Below are 21,199 nucleotides of genomic sequence, written 5' to 3' on the forward strand. Positions count from 1 at the left end.
CTGTGTGTACGTTTATGCACAATTATTGGAATAAAACAAATGTACTGATCTGCTGAGAGTCAATTAACACTACAAATTGTCTTCTGTTAAATTAAGTTAATCCAATCATGACATACAATATCATGAGTATATTTCAATTGAGGACAAAATGATTGACAGTGTAATCAACTAAAACAGAAATTGATTTAACCAAACAGTGAATGCACATCAATGATACATATATCAGGTTATATGAAAACATCACCTTTTATTGGTACAATGACTGCATCAGCTTACTCCCTTAGAGTAGCAATTGACTGGCAAACATGGCAACTGATATTGACTGGTAAACATGGCAACTGATATTGACTGGTACACATGGCAACTGATACTAGTATTGACTGGTAAACATGGCAATGGATATTGATGGGCAAATATGGCAATTGATATTGACTGGTAAAGCAAAGAAAAAATAGAAAGCATTTGCAAGCAAAAGCGAAGTTCCAGAGACCAGAACAGCGGAAGAAACAAGAGAATGTGTGACAAAGATAGGTGCAGAATGAAAGAGTGCTTTAGATTTTAATATTCAAGCACGTACCCATAGTTAGGGCTGATAGCAGTAAACACCATAATACAACTAAAAGCAAGGCAGTCCGGGGAATTACAGTACACAGATTACAAATGCCTACATGTACATGTACGGTAAAAACGCAACAGATACATATGGGGGCGACAACGCACGGAAATGTATATCAGACGACATTCTCGCGAGACAGAGCAATTATTTTCACTCCGCTGACCTACGCAAAAATCAATTGCTTGACGGGTAGCGCTCAGTTGTTGCCATAAAGAGGCGCGTAGTTTACGAAACGGACCTAGGCCGTTGAAATTGAATACCGAGGCCACATGCATTTTCATTTGATTAAAAGCACAGACTAAAACAATTTTCATTGCTATGTCGCTGTTTTCAAAAGATACCGAGGCCACATGCATTTTCATTTGATTAAAAGCACAGACTAAAACAATTTTCATTGCTATGTCGCTGTTTTCACAAGATACTGACCGTTTGATCTTGGAAAGTTTAGTTGCTTTTACGTGCAGCCAACGCATGCCGGTGCGGTGACCGACAGTTCACTATGAATGCCTGGCTCTGCATGGCAGAGTTGTGTGTTACCGGCGTTAAACGGCCTCCCACCACAGCCCCGCAGACTGATATAGGAAAAATAGTGACAATGTCACTGGTCGCTCCCATATAGTTATCAAAACAAGCTAAAATCAAGCTAAAAGATTTTTTTTTATCACAAATAGAAACAATTCCCCCAATAAAATAAAATTATACAAATTTCACCAGAATTTGATCAAATCTTACTGACGTCACCCGTAAAAACCTCTACACTAAGTTTCAACTCAATCGGACGTGTGGTTTCAGAGTTAAAAAATTTTTGATCAAAAATGAAAAAAATAGCCAAAAAATGCAAATATGCAAATTTCACCACGATTTGCCCAGATTTGAGAAAGGTCACTCCTATGCACTTCCATACCAAGTTTCAAATCAATCAGACTTGTGGTTTCATAGAAGAAGATTTTTGACCAAAAATGGGAGAAAATTACAAAAAAATTCATGAAAAATAGCAAGTCCAAGATACTGACCCAAGATGTGCACAATCATTTCAGGTCAGCCCAAAGTACTTACATGCTAATTTTTCATCTAATCTGCTCAGTGGCTATTGAGATTTTCAATAAAATGTAAACTTGTAACATATATACATATGGCTATGGGAGCTAACAAACGACCCAATGGTCGACAGAGCTCTGCTGTGTTATGAAGAGAGCAACGTTTTGTGACATATGTATTGATGAAGAAGGTTGAGATCTTTGATAGCTCATTTCAGGATGGCCTGACCTAAAATGGCAAAATTAGCTGCAAAAATACAAAATTGATGATTTCATCATAATTATGTATAAAAAATGTATACCAAATATCAAAGCTATCACATGAGTAACTTTTGAGAAACAAACATTTTGACCAAAAACGGCAAAAAACTGACCCAAAAATACAAAAATTGAAGATTTCATCAAATTTCACTATATCACACTAAGAGAACCCCCAGGAACCTGTATACCAAATATCAAAGGCATCAGACAAGTAGTTTTTGAGAAACACATTTTTTGACCAAAAATGGCAAAAATTGCACCAAAAATACAAAATTGCAGATTTCATCATATATTCTGTATATCATATTTAGTTTATCTGTAGGAACCTGTATATCAAAGCTGTCAGACGAGCGGTTTTGATGAAATAAATTTTTGACCAAAAATGACAAAAAAATTCCTTAAAAATACAGATTTGCTTATTTCATCACAATTTGAACAAATCCAAGTTGGGCTATCCCTAGGGACCTGTATACTAAATATCAAAGCTGTCAGACGAGCGGTTTTGATGAAATAAATTTTTGACCAAAAATGACAAAAAAATTCCTTAAAAATACAGATTGGCTTATTTCATTACAATTTGAACAAATCCAAGTTGGGCTATCCCTAGGGACCTGTATACCAAATATCAAAGCTGTCAGACGAGCGGTTTTGATGAAATAAATTTTGACCAAAAATGACAAAAAAATTCCTTAAAAATACAGATTTGCTTATTTCATCACAATTTGAACAAATCCAAGTTGGGCTATCCCTAGGGATTGTATACCAAATATCAAAGCTGTCAGACAAGCGGTTTTGATGAAATAAATTTTTGACCAAAAATGAGAAAAAATTCCTTAAAAATACAGATTTGCATATTTCATCACAATTGAACAAATCCAAGTTGGGTTATCCCTAGGGACCTGTATACCAAATATCAAAGCTGTCTGACCAGCGGTTATGAAGAAGGAGATTTTTACCAAAACGCCTTTTTTGGCACTAATTTGCATATTTTTGGCAATGACAACTTCATTTGAACAAAATCTCATCTACAGCCCATCATCCATGTACACACCAAATATCAAGATGAAATGTGCAGCGGTTTTGGAGTTTTTGATGTTGACGGACAGACATACAGACATACAGACATACAGACATACAGACATACAGACATACATACATACAGACATTTTCCTAGCCTATAAGAATAGCTTCCATTGCCATATATACATATGGCTATGGGAGCTAAAAAACCGCTGGTGGCTCCTCAGAATACGGGGCAGTTTCTCTGCCAAAACAGCCGATTTTGAATCCAAATTTTGCATTGATCTTCGTGTTCGAGCACACCAACCTCGCCTAGGTACACGATTTGCCCAGCCGCGCTTGTAAACTTACGGAAAGCCTACTTTTCTGTCTCTATGCGAGCGAAGCGATCGTATGCCGCCGCCATTTTTAATCTCATTCAACCATGAGCATTCGGGCGAAACAGTATAGCGCCATGTACGGCGAGTATTTAGAGAAAAATAAAATCAAAAATAGCACCAATGGCACTTGATCACAACTGGCACATTGTGAAACTACTCTATCTCTGAGTACACCTGTACATGAAATACTGAATGGGTAGGTGCTGCGGGTTTGGAGTTTGTCAGTAAATGCACACAGAAAACAAAGTCCCGAAGTAGCGAATTCCAGCCATTTTCAAACCACACTGTTTGTCAGTGGGGTAAGCAATATTCGCAAAAATCACATTTCCAGGCTAATAGACTATGTTTTACGAAATCACACGTCCTTATTACAAAATAAAAAGATCTTTGTCTTTAAATCAATGCGCCAGTAAACAGGTCCAGCAGCTAGTTATGTCATCAAGTCTGTAATGTTAAGGGTCATAACAAATGTGAGAAATCTAAAACATTAAATATGTTGTTTTTTATCAATTTTATTACCAAAAGTGCATGAAAATCTCTGATACTTTGAATCAGCCATCCTGCATATTTGTAACATTCATCAAAACCTCATTTCTGTTCCACAACTCATTAAATAGTCCACAATGCAGGATTGGTGTACATTCCAAAACTACATATATGAAAGACCCCTAAAATCAATTAGTTAAAGGGGGTTAGAAATTTCCCAAAACTATCTAACCGCTGCTCTGTTTGGCTCCATTTTTCGGAATCGGAACCTTGGAATTAGTCTGAATATCTCTTCCAAATATCAATGCAGTCTGTTCAGCAGTAATGACCTATGGTCATTATGTTAAAAAATACCGCCAATGGCGCTTGGACATAATGACCGCCTAGTATTATCGGCATTATCAACAACCACACTCACTGTGAATTAGACAGACCACGAAGTCAATGAGCAACATATAGCTGACAGACTATTTTCACATTGCGATTTTAAGCTCATTTTCATGAGAAAAGAGACATGTATATGTATATGGAGAAAAAGCAGAAGACATATTTGTAAATTGTTTGTTAAGTGACAATCATATATGCATCTCTTGAAATTTTGTGGTTATAAGGTATAACAGTAGTGTAAGAATAATGAGGTATGAATAAGTTAGTAAAGCTAAGTTGACAGTAATTAAGATTACAAAATTATACACTAAGCTGGGGAAATCTGATTGAAATAAATGTTGAAAAGTAGCAAAGTCATGGTCATCTTTTGGCAGATCGTCCATGTAGCCGACACGAACACGAAGTGTGTGTTACCGGTACCAAAAACTATGAAAAATAGTAAAGAATGAGCTACAAAATCACTATCAGTTTTAAGTTGCAGGTAGAATAAGTCTGTGCCTTTGTAAAAAATACTAAAAAATAGTAGAAAGTGAAGAACCAGCTGAAAGTTAGTTGAGGAGACCTTGGACCGCATTATCATTGCATCTCATTGTCGGTCTACATGGACTGTGTGCCCATCTTTTGTCTAATACCTTGTGTAAGTTCATGAAACTTTACATAAATCTTGCTATAGATTTGTTGCTAATGGGCAATAACTGTGTTTCAGATCATTTGAGAGCAATCTATCCATGACAAGTTTAAATTGTAATATACTTCTATTTAAAGGAGAGAAACTTCTCAAATAATTTTTTCCCTGTAATTTGCTGTGAGAACACATGGACAGATAGATACTCAGGACTCTATGCTGGTGCTACCTTGATAACTAACCTACAACTTGTAACGTCATTGTCTAACCTGTTCACCCCAATTTCCTGTAGACAGGTCCACATTCTCCATTGATAACAATGGGTTGGGCCATACCATTGTAGTGAAAGACTGTAACATGTGAAATAATCGCAATCATACCAATCCATAATCCAATAACACTAGGTCAAAATTTGTAAGACAATAGTTGTAAACATAGACACAAAACAGCACAGAACAGACAGTAAATAGACGGTACAAACAAAGTCAAATTCATGAAAGAAAGATATATGGACCTCTGGCCAAAAGACCAAGAAGTGATGTCAGGTGTTTCGAAAATAGTAAGCGCATCCTGCCCCACATGTGGCACCCGCCATATATCAATCTGTAAGTCAGATAGGTAGTGGTCACTAACTAAGGCCCAATGTCACCGATGCCATCAGTGATCATTTGTCGAAGAGAGATATTGTATTTATCTACCAGCTTGCGATACCTGCCAAAAAAGCGTTTGAATGTAGAGACAAGTCTTGCTCTGGTGTAACCTTGATTTAACAGTTTGAAAGAGAGATGGCCATGTCTCTCTACAAAATCACCATATGAACTGCATGCTCTTGCATATCGTATAAGCTGGGAAATGTATACCCCATAAGCAGGTGAGAGTGGAATATTACTGATGAGGTGTGGAAAATTAATTATACTAAAGTTGAAATCATCTCTCTTGTCATATAGCCTAGTAGAAAGGTGACCATTGGAGTCAAATTCAAGTAAATGTCCAGATATGAAGCAGAAGAGGCCGTTTCTGTAGTTTCTTTAATCTCCAATTCTGGAGGATAAATCATAGCGAGATATTTACTGAATTCAGAGTTATTCAATGAAATAACATCGTCTATGTATCTAAATGTTAGGTTGAAAGTACGAGCTACAGAGACCTTTTTCTGCTTGATAAGGTTCTGGATAAATTCTGCCTCGTATGAGAACAGAAATAAGTCGGCAAGTAAGGGAGCACAGTTAGTGCCCATGGGAATTCCTATACACTGTTGGAAAATGTGTCCTCCAAATTCAACAAATATGTTGTCAATGAGGAAATCAAGCATACTGATAATGTCTTTCTCGGTATAAAACACTTTAGCATTAGTTGTATTTTTAAAACACTTTAGCATTAGTTGTATTTTTTGTGGATGCTTAATCTCTGGAATGTCAAAGTCTGCATATTGACTCAAGGATGTTTACTCAACAAATGCCTAGGGTCATCTCAAAAGTGAGAATCTAAACTATGAAATATGTTTTTTTTAATGCTTTTGATGCCAAAAAGACCATAGAAATCTCTTATACTTCGAATCAGCCATCCTGCATATTTCTAACATTCATCAAAACCTCATTTCTGTTCAACAACTCATAAAACAGTCCACAATGCAGGATTGGTGTACATTCCAAAACTACATATATGAAAGACCCCTAAAATCAATTAGATAAAAAGGGGGGTTAGAAATTTCCCAAAACTATCTAACCGGTGCTCCGTTTGGCTCCATTTTTCGGAATTGGAACCTTGGAACCAGTCTATGTATCGGTATCAAATATCAACGCAGTCCGTTCAGCAGTTTTTGACTTTTTGTCGTTTACGGAAATGGACGACATCAAACACCGGTTGAAACCACCTCTATATCACAACTTCCAGTTGTGATAAAAAGCAACAAAAAACAAAGCGAAAGAAAGCTAGAATTATTAAACATAGGGCCAAAGTCCCTGAAGCTACTATAGACATGGATACAAAATTAAGTATTTCCTGACTGTATGAAATTATCTCACTTAGGTCATCCTAGGGACATGTAAACCAAATATTAAAGCTGTCTGACCAGTAGACTGAAAGATTCAGTCGCGTGCGGGCGCTCCGGCGCACTGCGACCTACGACCCTTTACCACGACTGAAGGCACACTGTTGAAATCCTGTTCTCCAACAAAATTTTGTTGGAACCAATCGTATTACAGAAAGGAGGTAATTGACAGTATGTAGGGTAACAAGACCGCCCACATCGCTCACTCAGTGCGTGATCGTGATTAGCATATTCAAAACTGTCGCCTGGCTTTTGTCCCGCCTATTAGCTTATAGCATGTCTCGTTTGTCAACAAACACAACGTGTTTTCTCAAACTCGAAGTATTGAAAATCAAACGGCGCGACGTCTGTGGCTAGCGTTCCGATTTGATCATTATGGCCGATCCGAACAATCGCCGACTCGCATTGCCGAGGCAGTCAGTAAATGTTCTGATGTAGGCCTATATAATATTATGTTGAAAAGAGAGCAAAGAGACGCACTCAAAGAGTTTATGCGGCGGCAGAGATGTATCCGCTATTTTACCAACAGGGCCCCACGGTATGGGAAATCTATGATTTACACGCTGGCATCCAAAGTTATGGACACACTTGCAAAGGCAGGCTCTGCTGTGATGTCCAGACGTCAGTTCCACTGTAGAGTTGCTTCAGTGTCTCGGCGATATCGGTCATTTTCGAAAAGATCGACCTTGTCTTCCGAGAGTCTACAGTCTCTCCGCAGACTGCACATTCTGCTGCGCTCAGCGCGAAAGTAAAAATGTGAAAGAGGCTCCCCACCTTACTATCAAAATGTTTTTGTGTCGAGTTTGTGTTTGATTCGTTTCAAAAATGTGTTCCTACATTCTTATCCGATTGTTTGTATATAAAAATGTTTGTTTTCGCCCCGGATTTTTGTAGGCAAGTTTGGATTAGTGTGTACGGTAATGTTTTGTTTGTGTAGAGTTGCTTCAGTCTTATTGGTCGTTTTCGAAAAGATCGACCTTTTCTTCCGAGCTCCCCACAGACTGCACATTCTGCTGCGCTCAGCGCGAAAGACGCTATGGAGTTTTTTTTATAGGCGTCAATGGAGCCATACAGACAATTGTATCTACATGTAAGTTTTTTCTCCGACAAGCGGCTAGCCTATAAAGCTTACACACACGTGTCGTTGTTTTCATCTGCCGAGTAGAGCGATTATGCAATGTCGGCGCTGCCGATGCAGTTGATTGATATTGTTGTCTTGACTACCGCGTGTTCATTATGCCCGTAAACAGCCCACGTGAGCAATATTCAAATTACACTACCATGATTTACATATTTGAAAAGTCTGTGAAGACAGTTGTGGGCGGTACTTTTTTCTTTGAGTTTGCCGCGGCCAAGTACAGTGTGCCTTCGTCGTGGTAAAGGGTCTTACTTCGCAGTGCGCCGACCGCCCGCACCGCGACGAATGCTTTCAGTCTAGTCTGACCAGCAGTTTGAAAGAACAAGCAACTCAACAGTTGACAGAGCTCTGCTGTGTTATGTAGAGAATAACCTTTTGTGACACATGTATTGATGAAGAAGGTGGATATCTTTGATTAACATTGTGAGTTCTGTTGAATAAGTTGAGACTGTACATACTCAGAGAAAGCACACTGAAGAGACAAATGTTTGAAACTTAAGAAGTTCAAGGTCATCAAAAGCATTATAAGGAATCATGTAACTTTCATTGCACTGTTTACACAGATTGCATAATTGTTATAAATAGCACATGAGGAATCTTACAGCCCAGCTTTACCATAAAAACCCTATCACTTTGACCACTCTTTTAATTGACCACTCTATTTTTTTCCTCAAAATTTTATTTTATCCTTACCAAGTCAACCATAAATGGAAATTAGAACTTTCTCTATCTCTATCTCTATCTCTATTGACTATTTTGAGCAATTTCTTTTAGATAACATGCAGGGCACAATAAATGACGGTTCAGAATATGTCAAAGTTGGGATTCAGGAAAGTTGCCTTTACATGTTTTAATCCTCCAAGATGGTAAGCATTTCACTATGAACTGTCAAAAAAAGTTGAACTTTCTGATAATTCTGCACTAAAATTATTTTGGCTTTGATGATTTCCTAATTAATTCAATTATTTAAAATCATATTAATTATTTTTTCTGGGTGAATTGATAGGGTTTATACAGTACAAGAATTACATACAATGTAAGTCAAATTTTGACCAAAAATGACAAAAAAATTCCTTAAAAATACACATTTGCATATTTCATCACAATTTGAACAAATCTAAGTTGGGTTACCCTAGGGACCTGTATACCAAATAACAAAGCTGTCTGACCAGCGGTTATGAAGAAGAAGATTTTTACCAAAAACACCTTTTTTGGCATTAATTTGCCTATTTTCAACAATATCAAAAAATTAAAAAAAAATGTTTCTCAAAATCATATTTTTCATCTACACAACAAATATCAAATCAGTAAGTACTGCGGTTCTCAAGATATTTGAGTGGACGGACGCCTCACAAACGGACATACATACATACATACATACATACATACATACATACATACATACAGACTGACGACGGACGCCGGACGGATACCCATCCCAATAGCTTCTGTAGACTATAGTCTTAAATAGCTAATAACTGAACGCAATATAATAGTTGAGCAATGCAAAATAAAAAATAAATAAATAAACAAACAAGAAATGCCCGTAAAACCCGTCGGTGCTGAGCGATGACATCATAAATGTATCGCAATGCATTCTGGGTAATTAAGGTAAAATTTGTGTATAGCATGCTCTATGGTAGTAATACCGGAAATAGAGAAAGAAAGAAAGAAAGAAAGAAAGAAGGAAAGAGAGCAAAAACTAACAGTTCCAGAGCTGGTCTCTGGAACTAATAGAAGTTTGTTGCTCATCCTCACGCGCATCAATTCAGACCCGCCACATCAACTGTTTTTTCTGCTCATGAGGAAAAAAAATACAACAAAATAAACGCAACAATAGTGACGATAGTGCATAACACAGTGCTGTATAAAACAGAACTGTAAGCAAAATAATTGACACTAACATTCCATTCAGAACTGTACACATATGTCACTGTTATATTACACTGTCAAAACTGCATTGCTGCACTAAAAGTCAAACCGCAGAACTTTTGCTATACAAAAAAAATAATAAAGCAACACTGCTGAGAATTTATATCTGCATGCATTCCTACATATTGTTTTCATGTTTTTTCTGCGTTCTTGTTGATTGAAGAACAAAAAAAAATTGAGAGTAAAAAAACCGTGTGACCGCATCATTTTTGAAATATGTCTAGGATGAGAAATAAACTTTTATTTTTCTTGGCTTAAGTATGGCAACTGATATTGACTAGAAAATATGGCAACTGATATTGAAAACCTTAGCAACAGGCAAACCTATTTGACCATTCTAACCACGAGCCAATGCTCTCACCTCTAACATAACAACTGATAACCCTACCAAATAAAACCTTCCAAAAATTCAATGCTTTATACAATAACCTGACAAGTTCCCATAGCTGCAACTGATAACCACACCAAACTACATCTTTCCACCATTCATTGCTATATCTAGTACTGGATGCCATAGCAACCAACCATTTTGTCAAACAAATTCAGCTACATAAACATTTATGTCCTGAACGACCAGCCCAGTCATTTACCCAGTATTAATAATTTTCTGACGTATTCACTAGTCAGACCTAATACCTGAATGAATAAGAAAAATGAAATTATTCACAGTTTATTTACCAACTTATCATCAATCATAAGCCTGTATAGCAAAATTAATTATTTATCCTCATTGAAATATAAATCAACATACATGATTCATAATTTAGAAAAAACAAATTCATTCATTCCTAAAAAAGTATGCAAGTGTATGCAGTCTGTCGTTACTGATAAAATGGAAACAAAACAACACTGAACAGTGAAGAGACACATCTGTCTTTTATGCCATCTGGAGGAGTGTATTGAAATCTAAAATATACTCCTTTCCATGAACCACTTCAATTAAAAATGACTTTCCATGTTTCGCTATGTCATCGAATTCTATGGCACTTCTTCATTGGTAACATTTACAAAATTCATAATTGAAAATTGTTGACATAAATTCACAAAAAAAAGACATGAGTTATCTGACCAGTCTATGTCATTGAATTCCAAGACTGTGAAATGAAATCCAATGCTGGTTTTGCTATGTGCAGTACTAAGACTACAATAAGTTGACCTCAGCTTACATTATCATATTGTTGTCTCAGCTGAAGAAAGCTTCCTTCAAAACATGGTCATGCCTGCATTTCAATTTTGAACATGTAATCTTCAACAATATTTTTGTTTGTACATGTATTTCTATGCTTTTACGGCAAATGTTTCTAATTTAAACTTTTTGTGACAGAACAGAAGTTAACATTGTACAGCACAAGCACATGTAAATACTGAGCAATTAAACTTATTTATTGTATTCATTTTTTTTCTGTCCAGATTTATCCGTGAAATTCAAATATCAAGCAATACATTGATATTTTACCTTGTACGAGAAAAATGTATCAGGCTACCTCAGTAGGTTTAGACCTAAGCTCAATTCTGCTTTGTCAATATCTGTAAGATTTTTCTTCGGTTTTAGTAACATAATTTCCATGTGATATTTCATATTTCACTTTTGCAACATACCTAGCCATATCAATATTAATATATCTGACAGTTTTTATCAATAAATTCTCTGAGATCTCAGTCAATAGACTAAAGCATACTCATTATTGACAATGTTGTACTCATGAATCATGAGATGTGAAAAAAGTATGTTATTTTATGTTAATATTTCACAACTGAAAAAAGATGCAGTTTTCGAATTGCCATCAATATTGGAATACCCTGACATGCCTGGTGTTCAATGCCAGAGACATTTCATTGTCAATGTGAGTAAACCACTCCAAGCAGACATGACACTTTATGTGTACAAACTATGTGATATCTTAAACTATACATTTGTCAAACACAGATGAATGGAATGTACAGGCTGTACATGTGCCATCATACAGAAGACAACATCATGGCAGCAAACATTCAGAACAATATCAGACTGAAATATGACAAGAAGATATGAAAGCTACATACCAGAGTTAGATGAGCATAAAATGCAGTCGGTGTTTCATGTTGTGTAACAAAGAACCAGGCATTGTGTGTGGTATTTGTATGTTGCACAGACTCAGGAATTCTTGAAGATAAACTATTCCTGGAATTTCAGTCAAGTAAAGCCACTCAGCAGATATCGATATCCTTTTTCCTTATACAGGGTTTGCCAATTACAGTCACCCATCATTGCAAACACAGTTCTCAGGTCATTTTTAATCCTCTATTCATAGTGCCAAAACTCTATATTTTTATATTTATTTAAAAATTTTCCTGCATGTACAAAAGTATAAAACAATGAAACAATTTTTTTAAAAGTTGACCTTAACTTGTAAGTAATATAACTTATATTAAAGAAATCTTTTTGTAGGTACTATGAATATTAACATTACAACTAGGGGTCACAGAAGGTATTATGAATATTAACATTAGAACTAGGGGGTCACAAAAATGGTGACTCATCAGATGATTTTAGCAGATGCCTTGATAAAATTCTGACTTCAAATTTTTTGTTCAATGTTTTTTCTGAAACTCATTCAATTTAAAATAGGATGGTTTGACTGGGGTACTCAACAGCTAGAACAGAAATAAATCTTAAAATTTTAATATATGTGAGAAATATGTGGTTATAATGAACAACAACTGCATGCAAACAAAATAGCAAGGCAGCGTGCAGCTGGTCAATTGTAGATATTTCAAAGGTTCTAAACTTGCATGCAAGCAAAGATGATCCTGACTTGAAAATTTCAACCATATCACAAGGTGATTTGTTTAAATTTGGCAGAAATTAAGATGCATCACTGAGTTTTATTTCATTTTCAAGTATATATGTAACAGATTGCAAAATTGAATAAAATGGCAAAAGTTGTAAATACTTTCACTTTTTCACAAGTGTTTACTTATTCATATCTTTCAATTTGTTTGTGAATTTCTGCTATGGATAAAATGTCTGAAATAAACCAATAAAATAAATGAAACAAGTCATCGTTGATGACACAGTCCCCACTTGTTAATGGGTACTTTGATTACAAGTCCTCAGAGAGGATAGAGTCCTCTTCATTAATTAGGTCTGTGATAAAAATACTTTGATACAGATGCGCTCAATGGCCAAGAATGAGTTCCATGGTGATGAAAACATAAAACCAATGTAGGCCACCATCCTAAAGTTCATTAAATGAGTCAACTAGGAATTAATCAACAGGATGTTGCAAAACATTTTTGCATCCTATCATAACACTGATAGATTATCACTGGTACCATATTTTATAAAGTTTGATGCAGTGCTTCTGGACATTCACCCTAAAAACAAAAGTTCATCTTGTAAATGCAAATTGGCAATTAATTTAATTTATTGGATCGTATCACAAAACAAATCGACGTGCATATGTATGACATAGGTCAATGTCCTTGTACCAACTGTGAATAAAATCGGTTGAGATATGCCTGAGTTATGGCTTCGTACATAAAAAAATCGTAACAAAATGGCCGCACGGCAGCCATATTGGATTGTATCACAAAACAAATTGACGTGCATATCTATGACATTGGTCAATGTCCTTGTACCAACTTTGAATAAAATCGGTTGAAACATGTCTGAGTTATGGCTCTGTACATGAAAAAATCGTAATAAAATGGCCGCCTGGCAGCCATATTGGATCGTATCAGAAAACAAATCGACGTGCATATGTATGACATAGGTCGATGTCCTTGTACCAACTTTGTATAAAATCAGTTGAGATATGCCCGAGTTATGGCTTTGTACATGAAAAAATTGTAACAAAATGGCCGCACGGCAGCCATATTGGATAGTATCACAAAACAAATTGACGTGCATATCTATGACATTGGTCAATGTCCTTGTACCAACTTTGAATAAAATGGGTTGAAACATGTCTTAGTTTAATGGCTCCGTACATGAAAAAATCGTAATAAAATGGCCGCCTGGCGGCCATATTGGATCGTATCACAAAACAAATCAACGTGCATATGTATGACATGGGTCAATGTCCTTGTACCAACTTTGAATAAAATGGGTTGAAACATGTCTGAGTTAGGTCTCTGTACATGAAAAAATCGTAATAAAATGGCCGCACGGCAGCCATATCGGATAGTATCACAAACCAATTGGCGTGCATATCTATGACATTGGTCAATGTCCTTGTACCAACTTTGAATAAAATCGGTTGAAACATGTCTGAGTTATGGCTCTGTACATGAAAAAATCGTAATAAAATGGCCGCCTGGCGGCCATATTGGATCATATCACAAATCAAATCAACGTGCATATGTATGACATATGAAGTAATCCTTGTATCAAGTTTGAATGAAATCGCTCCAGGCATCTCTGAGATATCTGCGTGAACGGACGCACGCACGGACGCACGCACGGACATGACCAAACCTATAAGTCCCCCCCGGACGGTGTCCGTGGGGACTAAAAAATATCTGCTGCATTTTTTATTGTTTTCTCTCACCGCTCACCAGATAGTTGTGAATAGATAGAGTATCAACTATATCTATTTTGTAAACCATTAAAGAAATATTGATTTATGCAAGAGACTTTGAGTTTACTGGCAGTGTTACTTTGTGGTACAAGAAATTTCAAGGATATCAGTGAAAAAATCCTACGATACATTCTCAACAAGAAATAATGAAAGAAATATTGGCTTGAATAAAAACATCTTTTCCTATGTATGGCAACACTGCTACACTGGAAGAAAATATACCACTATTTATTGACAGTGTGCTTCCAGATAAACAACCTATGAAAATACAACAAATATCAAGGAGTACGTACATTAATTTTCACTTCTTACTGCACTTATTATGTTTTGCATTTAGAACATTATGGCAGTGATAGTAGTCGACCATTAATTGGTTTATAACACTGCACTGTTTGACATCGTGTTTTGTTCATCAGTATATGAGTCATTTCATCAACTTTGTTCAAACAAACTGCTAGATTACAGACATGGTTAGTTAGTAAGGGAGGGCAAATAGTGAACACTGTCTGAGGGTGGAAATTTGACTATTTTGACTTTTTTTAGAAAATGATACAGCTTGCAAACTATTCATTTGATTTTCATAATCTTAAATTTGCATCAAAAAAGACATATCTACCAAGTTTCAAATTCCTAGGCTTAATGGTTTATGATTTTGCAATTTTTGACCATTTTTCACATTTATTGTGCTCACTTGAGTAGAGTCATTTATTCAACTTTGATTTGAACAAGCATGCATCTAAATGTCACTGAGAACATAGTCTGATAACTTTTAAAGCAAAAGACATGGAACTCTTTGGATGTAGAAATTGTGACTATGTTTTAAGATTTATTTTGATTATATGCACACAATAGTCATTTCATCAACTTGGTTTGTAAATATTCTTATATTTGCATCGAAACCGAAGTATACAAACAAAATTTCAAATCCCTAGTGACAGTAGGTTTGAATTTGTAACTTTTTACTATTCTGTATTTATATTGCTCATTTACATATCAGTCATTCTGGCAACTTTGTTGTAGCTAGGAATATATTCGACAAATATTTAAGTCACAGAAAAATACTTGGGCAATTTAGTAGAATATTGTGCTCATTTGCTTTTAGTCATGTCATCAACAGTGTTTGAAGAAACCACAATCTACACAAAAATCGAAAGTTTTACACTAAATTCACAGTCCTACAGTGAATAGTTTCTAAGATTACATATCAACCGATATTTACAATTGTTCATTTGTATATTGGTCATGTGACCCACTTGGCTTGATCAAATTTAGATCTAGCTACGACAAAAGTAAGACTATTTTTGCAAAATTTCAAAGGTCTTGGTTTTGTAGTTTTAGTGTTTAAAATTTTTTATCATTTCTGCATTTATTGAGCTCATTAGAGTAATTTTGGAGCCATGAGATTATTTCTTTGGAATTCCATCTTTGACCTAAAGTGCATGTACACACAATTTCAAGCTGGTAAGTGCCACTGTTTCAGAGAAAACTGAGTAGATGGACAGAAGCAAATACAGGCAGAAGGACACACATACTCACAGACACTAGACAGCTACTTGTCATATTTACATATGACAACTGGAGGCTAACAATTCATCTGTATGGATCCTACGTAGTCTCAGTCACAATGCTACAACACAGATCTGTGTTAGCTCAGACATTGCAGCCAATTCATGATTACATCATAAGTTACCATGAAACCTAGCCGTCAATTCATGATAACATCATAGGTTACCATGCAACCTAGCAGTCAATTCATGATTACATCATAGGTTACCATGAAACCTAGCGGTCAATTCATGATTACATCATAGGTTACCATGAAACCTAGCGGTCAATTCATGATTACATCATAGGTTACCATGAAACCTAGCGGTCAATTCATGATTACATCATAGGTTACCATGAAACCTAGCGGTCAATTCATGATTACATCATAGGTTACCATGAAACCTAGCGGTCAATTCATGATTACATCATAGGTTACCATGAAACCTACTGGTTTATTCATGATTACATCATAGGATGCCAACAAACCTAGCGGTCAATTCATGATTACATGTTACCATGAAACCTAGCGGTCAACAATTCATGATTAAATCATAGGTTACCATGAAACCCAGCAGTCAATTCATGATTACATCATCGGTAAGGTTACCATGAAACCTAGCAGTCAATTCATGATTACATCATAGAATGCCATGAAACCTAGCGGTAAATTCATGATTAAATCACAGGATGCAATGAAGGTTATTCTGAGTACTGGCCGGTACTAAGTTAGCTGTATTGTTAATTTCAGTACAATTTGACCACACAAGATGAAGGATCATCTGTCTGAATCAATCAAACAAACAAGCAACCAATTGGCCGATACAGCTTCACTGTGTCATGTAGAGAATAACTTCTTGTGACACATGAGTTGATGAAGAAGGTGAAATCTTTGATAGCTCATTTCAGGATTGCCTGACAAAAAATGGCAAAAACAACTGCAAAAGTACACAATAGTGGATTTCATCATAATTGTATCACATTAATATCATCCATAAGAACATGTCAACTAAAGTTATCAGATGAGTAGTTTTTTGCGAAACAAATTTTTCGACCAAAATATGGCGAAAATTGCCCAATAAATAAAAAATTGCAGATGTCATCATAATTTCAATATATCATATTAAGATAACTCCTAGGAGGCTGTAAACCAAATATCAAAGCTATCAGACGAGCAGTTTTTGAGAAACAATTTTTTTTACCAAACAAGTCATCATTGATGACACAGTCCCCACTTGTTTAATGGGTACTTTTATTACTAGTCCTTGGAGAGGATAGAGTCCTGTTCATCAATTGGGTCTGTGATTAAAGATGAGTTCCATGGTGGTGAAAACGTTAAAACAATGTGGGCTGCCACCCTAATTACGAAAGGTCATTAAATTAGTCAACTAATAATAAATTGACCGGATGTTGCCAAGCATTTTTGCATTCTACTATGACACTGACAGATTATCAAGTGTACCACATTTTATACACAATACCGCAAAGTGTAAATGAATTGTATTACAGCACTGTGAGATCATAAAATTTAATGGTGTTTCTGGACATATCACTCTAATTAGGAAAGTTCAGTAAATATGTAAATTAACAATTAATTAACATGACACTGCATAGAGTCTTCGTTTAATGTTAAAGCAATGTGAGCTCAACATCCGTTTCAAGTTCCACGAAATTTGATGAACTGTTTCTCAACCTATCACCCTAATCACAAAATTTCATTAAATATGCAAATAAGCAGTTAATTGACATGATACTACTACAGTTATCTTTGCATGCCATAACACTACTCGAAGATTAACATCTGTATCACGTTTCATCAAATTTGATACAGCATTTCTAGACATATAATACTAATTATGAAAGTTCATCAAATATGCAAATTAGCAATCAATTGACATGATACTGCTAATATCTCCGCACAGTATTAAAGTACTGAAAGATCAAAATCTGTACCAAGTTTCACAAAATTTGATGCAGTATTTCTTGACATAGCCTACTAATTAGGAAACAGGTGACAGGTCATCAGGTTACCTGGTGACACGTACTCCAAATATTAAAAAGTCATAGGGCCAAAGTCCCTGAAGCTACTATAGACATGGATACAAAATTAAGTATTTCCTTACTGTATGAAATTATCTCACTAAGGTCATCCTACGGACAAGTAAACTAAATATTAAAGCTGTCTGACCAGCGGTTTTGAAAGAACAAGCAACTCAACAGTTGACAGAGCTCTGTTGAGTTATGTAGAGAATAACCTTTTGTGACACATGTATTGATGAAGAAGGTGGATATCTTTGATTAACATTGTGAGTTCTGTTTAATAAGTTGAGACTGTACATACTCAGAGAAAGCACACTGAAGAGACAAAGGTTTGAAACTTAAGAAGTTCAAGGTCATCAAAAGCATTATAAGGAATCATGTTACACTTTCATTGCACTGTTTACACAGATTGCATAATTGCTATAAATAGCACATGAGGAATCTTTATACAGCCCAGCTTTACCATAAAAACCCTATCACTTTGACCACTCTTTTAATTGACCACTCTATTTTTTCCCTCAAAAAGTAATTCTATTTTATACTTACCAAGTCAACCATAAATGGAAATTAGAACTTTCTCTATCTCTATCTCTATCTCTATTGACTATTTTGAGCAATTTCTTTTAGATAACATACAGGGCACAATAAATGACGGTTCAGAATATGTCAAAGTTGGGATTCAGGAAAGTTGCCTTTACATGTTTTAATCCTCCAAGATGGTAAGCATTTCACTATGAACTGTCAAAAAAAGTTGAACTTTCTGATAATTCTACACTAAAATTATTTTGGCTTTGATGATTTCCTAATTCATTCAATTATTTAAAATCATATTAATTATTTTTTTCAGGGTGAATTGATAGGGTTTATACAGTACAAGAATTACATACAATGTAAGTCAAATTTTGACCAAAAATGACAAAAAAATTCCTTAAAAATACAGATTTGCATATTTCATCACAATTTGAACAAGTCTAAGTTGGGTTACCCCTAGGGACCTGTATACCAAATAACAAAGCTGTCTGACCAGCGGTTATGAAGAAGAAGATTTTTTACCAAAAACACCTTTTTTGGCATTAATTTGCCTATTTTCAACAATATCAAAAAATTAAAAAAAAACAGTTTCTCAAAATCGTATTTTTCATCTACACAACAAATATCAAATCAGTAAGTACTGCGGTTCTCAAGATATTTGAGTGGACGGACGCCTCACAAACGGACATACATACATACATACATACATACATACATACATACATACATACATACATACATACAGACTGACGACGGACGCCGGACGGATACCTATCCCAATAGCTTCTATAGACTATAGTCTATAGTAGCTAAAAAGTAATATGACTAGCCATTTTGAAGTAGCAGCTTGGAATATACAGTTGACGGATGCTGAACTGCAGATGACAGATGCTGCCATGCATCCACCAATTAGATAAGCTTTGCGTCGTTGGCATTGGGCTAAACAGAAAATGGAAAAGCTTTCCTTACTTTTTCAAAACTTATTTCAACAAGTCATCGTTGATGACACAGTCCCCACTTGTTAATGGTATTTTGATTACAGGTCCTCAGAGAGGATATAGTCCTCTTCATTAGGTCTGTGATAAAAATACTTTTGAATGAATTGGCTTGATATATGTCTGAGTTATGGTTCAGGACATGAAAAAATCGTAACAAAATGGTCGCACAGTGGCCATATTGGATCGCATCACGAAACAAATTGATGTCAATAGCTATGACATTGGTCGATGTCCTTGAACCAACTTTGAATAAAATTGGTCGAAACATGCGGATATGCCTGAGAAATGGCTCTGTACATGAAAAAATCATAATAAAATGGCCGCCTGGCGGCCATATTGGATCGTATCACAAAACAGATTGACGTGCATATGTATGACATAGGTCAATGTCCTTGTACCAACTTTGAACAAAATCGGTTGAGATATGCCTGAGTTATGGCTCTGTACATGAAAAAATCTTAATAAAATGGCCGCACAGCGGCCATTTTGGATCGTATCACAAAACAAATTGCCGTGCACAGCTATGACATTTGTCAATAAGCTTGTACCAACTTTGAATAAAATCGGTTGAAACGTGCCTGAGTAATGGCTCTGTACATGAAAAAATCGTAATAAAATGGCCGCCTGGCGGCCATATTGGATCGTATCACAAAACAAATTGATGTGCATATCTATGACACTGGTCAATGTCCTTGTACCAACTTTGAATAAAATCGGTTGGAACATGTCTGAGTTATGGCTCTGTACATGAAAAAAATCGTAATAAAATGGCCGCCTGGCGGCCATATTGGATCGTATCACAAAACAAATTCACGTGCATCTGTATGACATATGAAGTAATCCTTGTACCAAGTTTGAATGAAATCGCTCCAGGCATCTCAGAGATATCTGCGTAAACGGACGGACGGACGCACGCACGCACGGACGGACGCAAGCACGGACATGACCAAACCTATAAGTCCCCCCGGACGGTGTCCGTGGGGACTAAAAATACAAAATGTAATTTCCATTACAATTTGAACAATATTAAAAATATTCTGAGAAGTAAAAACTTGGTGACTATAGAATTGTATCAACTTAAAGCTCCATAAGCTGTATCTTTTGGCTATTTTTTCAGAGCTTTTGTTTTGTGGTTTCCTTACACTTTCTGCATTGAATCCCTACACTGTAATTTAATGCCAAGTATTTAGCATATCAACACAACCGATATGAGTATAATCTCTATTGTTATCGTTGGAAATTGTATTCAAGTCTGGACTAGAATTAATTTGTAAACAATAAACAATGATCACTACACACATACAAGCTGTGTTAACGAAAAGAACACTCGAAATTTCAGCATGACAAACGGATTAGGGTCAGACATGGTAGTTGATATACAGAAGCAGAATACTGAAAAACTAACCACAAGTAACAGCTTATGTCCTTTAAATAGTAAAACATTTTGCAATGTAAATTGGTCAGTGGTTTTAAAAATCCTCCGCAAAAATACAAAACACATCTTATCATAATTGAAATGAATTCCACTCAGTCATCATCCTTTAGGACAGATAGGATCAAGGAATCAAATCCAACATTATCTGATCGGAAG

General features: G+C 35.8%; 1 protein-coding gene across 3 annotated transcripts in view; it reads right to left on the minus strand.

Moving 5' to 3' along the window:
* Nucleotides 1-21,199, minus strand: part of LOC139143198 (DNA repair protein RAD51 homolog 2-like) — a 122,018-nt gene that overhangs the window by 64,934 nt on the left and 35,885 nt on the right. The window lies entirely within an intron of this gene.

This window comes from Ptychodera flava, chromosome 11 (assembly GCF_041260155.1).
Source record: "Ptychodera flava strain L36383 chromosome 11, AS_Pfla_20210202, whole genome shotgun sequence".
Taxonomy (NCBI): domain Eukaryota; kingdom Metazoa; phylum Hemichordata; class Enteropneusta; family Ptychoderidae; genus Ptychodera; species Ptychodera flava.